Here is a 10,607-nt window from a genome sequence, read left to right on the forward strand (position 1 = left end):
CACATTTTCCCAGATTATCCACCATCGGCGAATGTTTTTCCCACTCACTTAATCTATCTAAATCATTTTGTATTCTATTTGTGTCCTTCTTACAGCTGGCTTTTCTACCTATATTTGCATCATCAACAATTTTGGTTACAATACACTTAAGCCCTTCATACAATCAATATAAATTCAAATTAATGTGGTCCAGCATTGAGCCCAGTTTGCAATGGAGAATAGTATGAGGCATGAGTCGGCCGTGATGGATTGGGGAACGTTATAGGGATGTCGGAATGGCAAACATTCAGAGGCCATGAGTGGACTGCAACAATGGGTCATTCCTGTCTGCCACAAAAAGAAAACAGGAAAGGTGGCCAAACCATGTCTTACAAGGGAAATTAAACATAGTAATAGATCCAAGGAAGACACATACACTTGAAATGAAATGAAAATCGCTTATTGTCACAAGTAGGCTTCAAATTAAGTTACTGTGAAAAGCCCCTAGTCGCCACATTCCGGCGCCTGTTCGGGGAGGCTGGTACGGGAATTGAACCGTGCTGCTGGCCTGCCTTGGTCTGCTTTCAAAACCAGCGATTTAGCCTGGTGCTAAACCAGCCCAGTGGCGAGATAAAACAGCAGACCTGAGGATTAAGAGCAGTTTACAATTTAGCAAAGGAGGACAAAGGGATTGATTGAGAAGGGGAAAATATAGTATGAGTGACCTTGCAGGGGACATAAAAACTGTCTGTAAAAGCACATAGGCATATGAAGAGAAAAAGATTGGTGAAGACAAATGTAGGTCCTTTACAATAAGAAACAAGGTCATTTAGAATGGGGAATAAAGAAATGGCTGACAAACTAAATACATACCTTGGTTCTGTCTTCACAAAGAAGGTCACAAATAATGTACCAGAAATGTTGTGGAATACAACGTTTAGTGAGAGGGAGGAAATGGTGTTGGAGAAATAAATGGGATTGAAGGACGATAAATCCCCAGGGTCTGATAATTTACATCTCAGAGTACTCAAGGAAGTGGCTCGATAAATAACGGTTGTATTGGTGGTCATCTTCCAAGATACTATAAACTCTGAACCCATTCCTGTAGATTGGAGGGTAGATTGGAAGGTATTGAGTACAAGAGTCGGCAGGTCATGTTACAGTTGTATAGGACTTTGGTTAGGCACATTTGGAATACTGCATGCAGTTCTGGTCGCCACATTACCAGAAGGATGTGGATGCTTTAGAGAGGGTGCAGAGGAGGTTCTCCAGGATGTTGCCTGATATGGAGGGTGCTAGCTATGAAGAAAGGTTGAGTAGATTAGGATTGTTTTCGTTGGAAAGACAGAGGTTGAGGGGGGACCTGATTGAGGTCTACAAAATTCTGAGAGGTATGGACAGGGTGGATAGCAGCAAGCATTTTCCAAGAGTGTGTGTTGTTCCTTGTGTCTTAATAAAGCTTGTAGTCTCAAAGTTGGAGAAGATGCTTTATTGTGAATTTGTTCTGTCTTCAGAGCTTAACTTATGGTTACCTCAAGTGCTGCCTGCTTGTCCTGCTCCCAGTTCTCCCTTCTGTGAAGTGTGTCCCCACTTCCTGTCCCTGTGTATTTATAGCTCTCCCGTGCTCCCTCTAGTGCTTGCTCAGTTGTATTGCATCTATTCAGATCTACAATCACCACATCCCCCTTTTTTCTTTAAATATTTTCTGTACATCGTTAAAGAAAATTGTACAAAACAGTTAGATTACTTACGGTATGTGTATCTATACAAGAGATGGTGCTATTGCATATTTTACAAAGCCAATTTATATTTAGGAGTCCAATCTTAATAAAAACATTTATGAGTCCAAACTTCATGAATTTGTTCACTGAGTTTTTTCTTTTGTTGTTGTTGACGTGGTGATATTGATATTGCAACTCCATTGTGAACGTTGTCGGTGTTCTTGTTATTTTAAGTAACCAATACGTCATCCCATGGTGTTTGCATGGTCGAACCACTGATGTTGACTGACGTGGACTTTTTTCTGTGCTTGTGGTATCGATTTAGTATGTCATCTGCCTTGAAAGCTGGTGTGCTTGCTTGTTCTGGAGCAGATGTGAGTTTGTGCAATTTGTTGTCATCCCATGGCATGTTTGTAGTCTTGTCATTGTTTTGCAGTGTGCTGTGGCATTGCCCTTCATGTGCAGAGTTGTACCATTTTGTACAAGTCGTTGTTTCATTGCTGTTGTTTCTGTCATTCCTGTCTTTGTTGTTTTTGTTGCCGTTCTTGTTGATGTTTTTGTCGTTTCTGTCTTTGTTGTTGTCGCTATCTTTGTTATGCTTCTTGTTGGTTTTGTTGTTCTTCCTGTAGTTTTTGCCATTGTGCTTGTAGTTTTTGTTGGTGCTGTTGTTCTTGTTTCTGCAGTGCTTCTTGCGATTTTTGTTGTTCTGGTCACGCTTCAGGTTGCTTTTGTTCTTGCTGTTGTTGTTCTCATTTCTGCTGTGCTTCTTGTGGCTTTTGTTTTTCTTGTTATGCTCAATGAGTGTCCTGTGTGGATAATTTGAGTCATTGTCACAGTTATTGGTGCGAGTATCCTTTGTGGAATCTGTTACATTGAACGTTTCGTCTCAAGAATGGTGAGAATGATCTGATGTTGCATTGATGCTGGTGACATCAGTCATTTGTGGTGGATTTGATTTGTCGTCTTTGCTTTCTTGGTGCTCCTCTTCTGGAGTCAAATTCTTCATGATTTCATTTGACGCGGTCTCTCTGGACTCTTGGCGCTCCTCTTCTGGAGTCAAAATCTTTATGGTTTCTGTTGATGTGGTCCCTCTGGACTCTTGCCGCTCCTCTTCTGGAGTCAAAATCTTCATGGTTTCTGTTGATGTGGTCTCACTGGACTCTTGGTGCTCCTCTTCTGGAGTCAAAATCTGCATGATTTCTATTGGCGTTTCTACTGGACTCTTGGGTGGCCCTACTCTGTGCTTCTGTACAGACAAGCTGAGAACTGTCAGTCTCGCTGTGATCCTGTACCTCCTGTATGTCGAGTGTGATCACCTTGTCACTGTTTTCGCATGAAGTGGGTAGATGTACATTGTCTTCATCTTGATTATTTGAGCTTGGTAGACTTTCATAGTCTGCTTGCGGTTGCTCCGATATGGCGGGTTGACCTTCATGGTCTTGTTCATGCATGGTGTTCGCCAGGGAGTGTTTGCTTGCTTCCCTTTTGGAGTCTTTCATCACTCTCACTGTGGAGCCTGTCATTGCTCTCTCTGTGGAGTCTTTTTGTGCTTTCTGTGTAGCGTCATCTTCGTCTTGGGTATTGCTGTCATCCAATGTATCGACGATCTGCCATGGCACCATGGTGTTGGATTCATCTACCACAAGTAGATTTGTGTTGAGCTTTGCGACCATGTCGCTGATGCTGTGATCAGCATATCCGTATAATTCAGCCATGTCTGAGTAGTATTCTTCAAAAACCAAATCATCTTTTTTTGCTTCAGATTTGGTATCGTTGTCTTCATCATTTTTTGCATATCCGAATAACTCAGCCATGTCTGAGTAGTATTGTTCGAAAAACAAATCATCTTTTTTTGTTTCGGATTTCTTTTTATTCTCTTCACTTTGGGTGGTGCAGACTGCCTTTTCCAGTGTGTTGTGAGAGTTATTTTCAACTGCTGGTTTTTCAGGCGTTTTTCTGTGTTCTGAGGCAAGAAAATTTGGTTTTACAGCTTTAAGTATCTTGTTTTCAATTTTCGGGCATTTCCCTTTTAAGTAGGCGTGGTCCGGATGCTCAGACGTCATGACGCTCGTGACGTCATGCGTAGGAATCAATTGCACATGCACAAATCGGCCTTCCTTTACTTTGCGGTTTTGTGTACACTGCGCATGCGCGGCTTGCGCATGTGCATACCAATCTGCGACCAAAACGTTTTGAGACTGCGCATCAGCAACAAGAACTTTTTTAAACTGCGCATGCACGGCTGGCGCATGCGCAAAACGATAAACGGGAAGCCACATCCTCGAATAAGCGATATCTTCCCAAGTCGAATGTCCAGTAGGAGTTTTTCTTGCCATTTTGGTATTTCTGTGTCTGCAGCTGAGTTGTCTTGTAGTAAGCGTCTGAAGCCACTCCTGGTGCGATGTTTTGTTCCTTGTGTCTTAATAAAGCTCGTAGTCTCAAAGTTGGAGAAGATGCTTTATTGTGAATTCATTCTGTCTTCAGAGCTTAACTTACGGCTGCCTCAAGTGCTGCCTGCTTGTCCTGCCAGTTCTCCCTTCTGTGGTGTGTCCTCACTTCCTGTCCCTGTGTATTTATAGCTCTCCCGTGCTCCCTCTAGTGCTTGCTCAGTTGTATTGCATCTACTCAGATCTACAATCACCACAGAGTGGGGGTGTCAATTACAAGGGGTCACGATTTCAAGGTGAGAGGGGGAAAGTTTAAGGGAGATGTGCATGGAAAGTTTTTTACGCAGAGGGTGGTGGGTGCCTGGAACGCTTTGCCAGCGGAGGTGGTAGAGATGGGCACGATAGCATAATTTAAGATGCATCTGGACAGATATATGAACGGGCGGGGAACAGAGGGAAGTAGATCCTTGGAAAATAGGCGACAGGTTTAGATAAAGGATCTAGATTGGCGCAGGCTGGGAGGGCCGAAGGGCCTGTTCCTGTGCTTTAATTTTCTTTGTTCTTTTGTTCTTTGTTCTAATGTAACCCACTATTTAAAAAGGGAGATGGAGAGAAAACAGGGAATTATAGACCAGTCAGCCTGTCTTCAGTGGTGGGGAAAATGCTGGGGTCCATTATAAAAGATTTAATAGCAGAGCACTTGGAAAGCAATAGCAGGATCGGACAGAGGCAGCATGGCTTTATGAAGGGGAAATCATGCTTGGCAAGTCTACTGGAATTCTTTCAGGATGTAACCAGTAGAGTTGACAAGGGAGGGCCTGCGGAAGTGGTTTTCGGCCTTTCAGAAGGCTTTCGACAAATACCACATAAGAGATTAGTGTGTAAATTTAAAGCAAATGGGATTGGGATAATTTCATAGAATTTACAGTGCAGAAGGAGGCCATTCGGCCCATTGAGTCTGCACCAGCTCTTGGAATGAGCACCCTACCCAAGCCCATACCTCCACTCCATCCCCATAACCCAGTAACCCTACCTAACACTAAGGGCAATTTGGACACTGAGGGCAATTTAGCCTGGCCAATTCACCTAACCTGCACATCTTTGGACTGTGGGAGGAAACCGGAGCACCCGGAGGAAACCCAGGCACACACGGGGAGAACGTGCAGACTCCACACAGACAGTGACCCAAGCCGGGATTCCAACCTGGGACCCTGGAGCTGTGAAGCATTTGTGCTATCCACTATGCTACCGTTCTGCCCGTTAATTAACACAATAATGTATTGTGATAATTGGAAAACTGGCTGGCAGACTGGAAATAAAGAGTTGGAATAAATGGGTCTTATTCAAAATGGCAGACAACTAATGTAAAGTATAAACTGCTTAATAGAAAGTGAAGGTGCAGTTTCCACAGCTGTTATTTGCTAGGAAGCAATTGAGAACAAAGAGGCACAACGTTTAAAATTGACACAAACCAGACTTTTAGCTTTAGCTCCAAAACTTCACATACAATCAGAGGTGATATTTAAACAACTAAAGCTTCTGTTTCTTGTTCTTGGTGAGCATTCACTGGAAAATGGCCACTTATCACACCAACCAGGATGATTTCCATCTGGTGTTCAATAGCGTTCCACTCCAGAAAAGTGGTATCTGAGAACAGACAATGTGGAAGTCCCTGTGATAGATAGTATAGATACGTTTATGGGAAGTTAACTACGTAGATGTGAAAGAAAGAAGTCGAAGATATTACGGCCAACCCCAATGTGAGGTTCCCCAAAGTTATTGATCCGGGCAAGTCCCCTCAAATTGTTACCGTCCAACTGGTACACCCCCAAATTGTTACAAACAGCGTGAGGAGGGATGAGCTGACTCCCTGTCTTTACCCCCTCTCTGTTGGTAGCAACAAGATTTGATATAAAAATGATCCCTGTTTTGTGGATCCCTTTTCCCATACCCCATAGTCATGTTCTAAAATGAGCCAACTTAACTTTGGGGCAGCATGGTAGCATGGTGGTTAGCATAAATGCTTCACAGCTCCAGGGTCCCAGGTTCGATTCCCGGCTGGGTCACTGTCTGTGTGGAGTCTGCACGTCCTCCTCGTGTGTGCGTGGGTTTCCTCCAGGTGCTCCGGTTTCCTCCCACAGTCCAAAGATGTGCGGGTTAGGTGGATTGGCCATGCTAAATTGCCTGTAGTGTAAGGTTAATGGGGGGATTGTTGGGTTACGGGTATAGGGTGGATACGTGGGTTTGAGTAGGGTGATCATTGCTCGGCACAACATCGAGGGCTGAAGGGCCTGTTCTGTGCTGTACTGTTCTATGTTAACTGGGCTTTCTTGATGGTAAAAATAGAATGTGTTTATTAATTATTAAAGACAAAAAATGGTAAAATACATGCGTGCACATTCATACAGATTATAAGGGAGAATTGAGTTCTAAGTAAGTAAATTAAAAAAGTTATACAAAACAGCCATTGATTCACGAGGAGCAGATGAGGAAGTGCTGTGGCCATTCCGATTTGAGATTACAGCAGAGTGGACTTCAGTCAGCAAACAGTTAGTACCAAGGTTTCAGTAGAGTTGACTTCAGCAGGTGAACAGTTGGTTTTGTGATAACAGTGTGCCTTAGTTTGGCGGAAAGCTTCCCAGTTCTCTTCTCAACTGTGCACAGACAGACTGAGATCCTGGGGGAAGCTTTCAATTAGCTTTTAACCCATTCTTTGCATATTCCAAGTGGGAAAGCAAATTGCGAAAACTGTTTGGGCATTACACAGGAAATCTCTTGATGACATGGCCATTACATCCCTTTTTCTTTACCGGAGATGTCAATTAGATTTTGGAAGTACCTTGTCTGGTGACAGGGTGACGTTCCATTGTCTCTGAGAGAATCATCCTGCACCATGGGATGGCACGGTAGCACAGTGGTTAGCACTGTTGCTTCACAGCGCCAGTGTCCCAGGTTCGATTCCCGGCTTGGGTCACTGTCTGTGGGGAGTCTGCACGTTCTCCCTGTATCTGCATGGGTTTCCTCCGGGTGCTCCGGTTTCCTCCCACAAGTCCCGAAAAACGTGCTGTTAGGTAATGTGGACATTCTGAATTCTCCCTCTGCGTACCCGAACAGGCGCCGGAATGTGTCGACCAGGTGCTTTTCAAAGTAACTTCATTGAAGTATTAATGTAAGCCTACTTGTGAAAATAAAGATTTTTAAAAAATAATGTAGAATACACACCAACTGATTGGCTCACAAATACTCCCCCGAAAAATACAATATGTTATTAATGGCTAGATATTTTTTTGCACTATTGATTGAGGTATATATATTGAGCAGGGCACTGGGGTGAGCTCCTCACACTTCTTCAATGTAGTGCCCTGGGATCTTTGGCATCCACACCAAGCAGGCAGATGGGTTTATTGTCTCAACCGATAGAGGTCAGCTCTGACAGACCAGCACTCAATACGATTATCCATCTGGCAGTGCAGCACTCATTCAGTACTGACCCTCTGACAGTGCAGCATTCATTCAGTACTGACCCTCTGACAGTGCAGTACTCTTTCAGCTCTGACCCTCCTGACAATGCAGCACTCCCTCAATACTGACCCTCTGACAGTGCAGTATTCCCTCAGTGCTGACCCTCTGACATTGCAGCACTCCCTCAGTACTGACCCTCTGACAGTGCAGTATTCCCTCAGTGCTGACCCTCTGACATTGCGGCACTCCCTCAGTACTGACCCTCTGACAGTGCAGCACCCCCTCAGTACTGACCCTCTGACAGTGCAGTATTCCCTCAGTACTGACAGTGCAGCACTCTCTCAGTACTGACCCTCTGACAGTGCAGTATTCCCTCAGTACTAACCCTCTGACAGTAGTGCACTAAAGGCTCGTCCCTGATTATTATGCTCAAGTCCTGGAGTGGGACCTAACCCCGAAACGATTCGGAGGTGATGCGACCATCAATTCGCATGAGACGATTAGTAGAAGTGAACAGTAGTTTTAATAAGCTAGATTGTGCCTGCCTGTGACTGGTCTGTACTGAGTGCCGCCTACAGGCTGCAGGTTTATATATCACCCCCGAGGGGTGGAGCCACAACAGGGCCCACAAGGGCATCAACATAATACAACACAATACAGTGGTGAATTGTAGTAGCAATACCTTCACTACAGGAGGCCAATGTGCTATTTGAATACACTCAGGCGAGTGCCTTTTCCGAGTCTTTACGTCACTCGTCGATGGGTTTGAAACCTCTAGCATTGCCACAGCAAGGGTGGCACACTGTTGTTAATTGAGGACAGTAGTAGGGAGTCACTAGTGTCACACATTTAGAGCAGATCTTATGAATTACCACATTTCTGTTCCGGGGACACTGTTGTTTGGCCAGCTCTTCCGTTTCACCGAGCGTGACGTTCTAAGCAAGGAAAACGCGGAGGAAGCTTGTTCTTGATTGTAATTGGTCTGATGATGACCGAAGCGTGCTGTACCATAGCACTCGTTTTGGTACCTCCGTTTGCCTTCGATGGTCAGAATGCCATACCCAGGTACCAAGGGTCGGCTTGTCTTCTCCAGCTAGTAGCTGAGAAAATGGTAGGGGTATCCCTCACCTGTCACTGAAGATTTGCAGTAACTCCAGCGTCAGGGAAATTGTAAGTTGGGATACCTGCTGGGCGAAAGTCTTGTACCTTTCGATACCAAGGAATGTGAACAGAGTGTTATTCAAGTCTAGCCATTTGCCTCTTGTGCCCAGTACAAAGCCAAAGTGATTCGGCTGAGAGTCTCCCGTCAATCTCCGATCCCAGGTGTTTATACTTAAGCATTTTCTCCTGCCATGCTTTCTCAAGGGACATGTTGTCATCCTCGTAACGAACTGTGACATCCACCACGGCTATTTTCTGGTCCTTCCTGAATATAATATCAGGTTTCCAGAGGGTTCCATCTTTGGCCATGAGCCTTGGTTCTATGTAGGATGACCAGCCGTACTTGGATACATACATGCGTAGTTGGTCTAGGATCTTGTTATGACGCTTGATCCTAGCCATCTTTACAAATGGGCAGCCACCCGAAATATATGCAAGTGTCTCTTGGGGTGCCTCACACCTTCTGCATGCTTCAACAGAATGTGGACGTCCCCTTGATAGGATAGTCCATGTAGGATCTAGGTTGGTGCAGAGCAACAGGTTATTGATAAGTCGGTGTGACTTCATTTGCTGGAAGGATTTAATCCACGTACTGGATATTGTATCGTTTTGGCAATATGAAATGCCAGCACCCTGGCTGCTCAAGTTTTTCCACTTTTCAAACTCCCACTCTCTCCACGCATAGTACCGGTTCACCGGTTTCTCCCTGGGCCGGTCTTGGTCTCTTAACATGGGCAGTGCCACCGCGACAAGATTTCCGGGGTCCTCTTCGTTCGGTCGACTTCCTTTAGGACCTTGAGCATGCGGAGTCCTCTGATGGTGTCAGTATTGCTTTTGTCCCGGTACTGGAAGAATGCCCTGATGATCCTGTCCATGGACCTCTCGAGTGCTTCGCGTTTGCGGACAATCGGGGATGGAATTTGCACTTCAAGTTTGGGCATGCCCAGTGCGCCACTCCTGTTGTTCGAGTACAGGATTCGTCCGTCAAGTGCGGTGGGAGGTGCAAGGGTTCTTTGGTGGTATTTCGTATGATTTGATCCAACTTACGGAGCGTATTCTGCGATACCTCGCAAAGGATCAAATGAAAATACATCCTGGGGATGACATTGGTCTTCAGGACCTCGATCTTCTGTGCTGGTCGGAGAGCTGCCGCCTGTAAAGCACTAGTCCAAGCTTTGAGCTTTTCCGATCACTCCTCTTCTGTCACGCCAGCCCATGGGTCTATTCGGGCTCCCAGGTATTTCTCTGTGTCACCTGGAGGAATGTAGGTGATAACCTCATTCCCGAGCTTCCAGTTTTTGCGATGGTTGTACATGAAGGTCTTCGACTTGTAACTGAAGTGGAAGCCTTTGGACTTATTGCTATTAATCGCTAAGCCCGTATTGGTGCAAAAGGTCCGCAGGAGCTTCAGGTTCTTTTCCATCACTGTGTGAGAGTCACTCAGAAGGGCTATGTCATCCGCGGAGGCCAAAGCAGTTCTCGTCTGCGCCCTTGATCGCTTTTGTTACCTCTTCTTCCTCAATTGGTCTCATCAACTCCCCCTTACCGGTACTGCCTTTGTATGTGGCAAACTTGCTCACATTCGCCTTGTTATTGGGCTTCGAGAGCTTGTCTCGAAAACACCGTCCGAGCTCCTCAATGGGCAGAGGACATGTGGTTGTGGCTGGGGCGCCCATGATTTGTCTTGCCAGTTGATGCCTATTGGTCTTGTAGAGCAGCTGTGTCGCTCTAAAGACTGCTTTTCGGGTGGCCCATCTTTTGCGTGTGCCGCTGTTAACGTTGCACTTCTCTTTCCTGTTCCTTCTTTCCTGACCTCTGTGAGGCCCTTTAGCTTTTGGGGGTTTCTTCCCCCTTGTCAGCAGCAAATTGGTGATACTTTCCACAATGACCCTCTGAC

At 45.3% G+C, this 10,607-nt stretch overlaps 1 protein-coding gene across 1 annotated transcript in view; it reads right to left on the minus strand.

The window, feature by feature from the left end:
- The window catches only part of LOC119951970 (interferon-inducible GTPase 5-like), a 28,568-nt gene that overhangs the window by 17,015 nt on the left and 946 nt on the right, over nt 1-10,607 (minus strand). The gene's annotated exons all lie outside the window — the stretch shown is intronic.

The sequence above is a fragment of the Scyliorhinus canicula genome, chromosome 17 (genome assembly GCF_902713615.1).
Source record: "Scyliorhinus canicula chromosome 17, sScyCan1.1, whole genome shotgun sequence".
In the NCBI taxonomy this organism is placed as follows: domain Eukaryota; kingdom Metazoa; phylum Chordata; class Chondrichthyes; order Carcharhiniformes; family Scyliorhinidae; genus Scyliorhinus; species Scyliorhinus canicula.